The following is a 2,937-nucleotide window of genomic DNA, read 5'->3' as shown; positions in this document are numbered from 1 at the left end:
TCCCTTTTCCCTCTTCCGCTCGCCTATATTATGTGGGTTTATTACTGAAGCTACAGTTTTAAGACTGGGAAGTGTAAATGGGGGATGATGCCCACACTGTGTCTTTTTTTTCTTTTATGGATAGATTTTTTTTTCTTTTCTTCTTTTTAGGAATTTTATTACATTTATAGTTGTACAAAAATCATCACAACCCAAATTTACAGCATTTCCATCCCAAACCCCCAGCCCATTCCCTCAACCCCCAATCTGTCTCATTTGGAAACCATAAGTTTTCAAAATCTGTGAGTCAGTATGTGTTCTGCAAAGAAGTTCATTGTGTCCTTTTTTTTTTTTTTTTTTTTTTTTGGATCCTTTTAGGGCTGCACTCATGGCATATGGAGGTTCCCAGGCTAGGGGTCTAATTGGAGATGTAGCCGCCGGTCTATGCCACAGCCACAGCAATGCCAGATCTGAGCCATGTCTGCAACCTACACCACAGCTCCCAGCAATGCCAGATCCTTAACCCACTGATCAAGGCCAGGGATCAAACCCCCAACCTCATGGTTGCTAGTCAGATTCCTTTCCACTGTGCCATGAAGGGAACTCCTGTGTCCTTTTTTTTAGATTCCACATGCAAGTGATAGCATATGACGTTCACACCCCATCTTTCAAATGTGTCAATGTCATAAAAGAAAGGCTCTAATGTTCCAGGTTCAGGGAGACTACATAGACATAACGACTAAAGGCAATATACCTGATCCTAGGTGGATCCTATACTGGAGGGTTTGAAAAGTTTTAAAGACACTACATGTTAACAGACATAACTGGAATACAGATATTAAAGTACTAATTCACTGTTAAATTTACTGCTTATATGTACCAGACAGACTACTGGTTTCCTTTCCTCCCTTCCTCCTTCTTTTTCTGTCAGAAGTTTTTCAAAAAGTAAAGTGATTTTAGCCCAACTTTGACGTTTTGACAGCTTTATTGCTTCATAAAAAATAAATTTACTAAAATATTATGAAAAATTACTTTAAAAAGTAAATGGAGTATAATCTATAAAAATGTCGAGTCACTATGTTGTACACCTGAAACTAATATAAAGTTGCAAATCAACGATACTTCAATAAAAAGTAAAAAAAAGCATTGTGACAATGTTAAATTTGCTAAAGTTGATTATATAACAGAATGTCTCTCTTAGGAAATATAGAAGTATCCGGAAGTAAAAGCCAGAGTGTATGTATATGTATATAGCTCACTAAGAAGCATGTGTGTATAGATCTATCTACCTATATGAGAATGAGTTAGTACAAAGCCAATGGGGTAAAATGTTAAGGGATGTTGAATTTAGGTTATTGAAAGCTAGAAAGAAATTCATTGAACTATTCTTATTTTTTCAGGTAACTCAGTGGCATGCGATGCCTGTGACCCAAAATGCCAGCCCACAGCACCAGCGCTGGGTGAGCCAGGCATAATGGAACCCCCATCCCCGCCATCCCTCCACCCACCCAGACCCCAGGACCCCAGGACCCCCCAGGCCCCTCCATTCCTCCTGCCCCTTCCATCCCCTCCCCTACGCTCTCTCCACTTCACCTCCCCTGCCCATCAAGCGCCCCCTTAGAGACACTGAGAGCGTCATCAGCGTGGCCCCTATGACCTCACTGAGCAGATCCCCGCCTGTTGCCAGGGCCCCAGTGTGGGCGGCAGTGGTAAGCGGCTGGGGCAGACGGCCAAGGGCAGGAGAGGAGGTGTCTCCAGGCAGCAGTGTCTCCTGGTGGCGCAGCCTTCGGGCTGCGCAGCCTCAGGACTGTGGTGTCTCCTGGTCAGGACAGTTCAGAGGAGGTAGCAGTGGCCTCAGGCAGTGGCCCCTCAGGTCTGGTCTAGCACTCTACTCCTTTCCTCCTCAGTCCCCCTCTCCGCCACCCTCCCCCTCCATCAAGGCCTCCCTCCACCCCCCAGCCGGCCCTCAGCCCACTCATCTTTCTTGGTAGGTCGAGGAGCGGTCTGTCACTGCTCCCCCCACCCTGTGGCCGCTGCTGTGGTCTTCTACCGGTCGCCAGGCCCAGTGCCAAGGATTGGCTACGTGTCGCAGATGATGGCCCTAAAGCGCATCCACAAGGAGCTCCTCGACCTGTCCCGGGATCCCCCAGACCAGTGCTCCGCCGGGCCAGTGGGAGACGATATGTTCCACTGGCAAGCAACCATAATGGGGCCCAACGACAGCCCCTACCAAGGAGGAGTCTTCTTCCTAACAATCCACTTTCCTTCCGATTACCCTTTCAAACCACCCAAGATCGCATTCACCACCCAAATTTACCATCCAAACATTAACAGAAATGGAAACATCTGCCTGGACATCCTTAGGTCTGAGTGGTCACCAGCTCTGACAATTTCCAAAGTGTTGTTATCCATTTGCTCCATGTTGTGTGACCCCAACCCAGATGATCCTTTGGTTCCTGAAATTGCTAAGATCTACACAAAGGATAGGAGGAAGTATGATAGAATTGCTCGTGAATGGACTGAGAAATACGCCATGTAGTGTAAAAATAAATAACCCCAGTGCCTTAATAGAAATTGCAGTTCAATTTGCTGTCTTTTGTCTCTTTCTGTGAAGTAAAGTCTACTCATCCTTCTGGGTACATGTGGTACACCTTCTATATTAGAGTGTGTGGAGGGGTTGGAGGGAGTCTAAGGGTGGGAGTCTAAGGATGAGGGTGGAGACTGGGTAATGGATGGGGGTGAGCTTGGGGGTTTGGGTGAGTGTGAGACCAGTTTTAACTAAAATCTATATTGATTTAGCAATGGGAAAGCAAGAACAAGGGGGTGATGGCTTTAGGATAAAGAGAACAATTCTACCAACCAGAGGGATAATTTTAATGTGAAATCTTTTAGAACTGACAATAGAGAGGTAAAACTTGGTAAAGATCACAAAGCTAGTTAGTTATCCATTTTATTCTG

At 45.6% G+C, this 2,937-nt stretch overlaps 1 pseudogene; it reads left to right on the top strand.

Moving 5' to 3' along the window:
- Window positions 2,041-2,518, top strand: LOC100525551 (annotated as a pseudogene).

Source organism: Sus scrofa, chromosome X, assembly GCF_000003025.6.
Source record: "Sus scrofa isolate TJ Tabasco breed Duroc chromosome X, Sscrofa11.1, whole genome shotgun sequence".
Taxonomy (NCBI): domain Eukaryota; kingdom Metazoa; phylum Chordata; class Mammalia; order Artiodactyla; family Suidae; genus Sus; species Sus scrofa.
The sequence above is the reverse complement of the archived record's forward strand: the minus strand, read 5'-3'. Positions and strand labels throughout refer to the sequence as shown.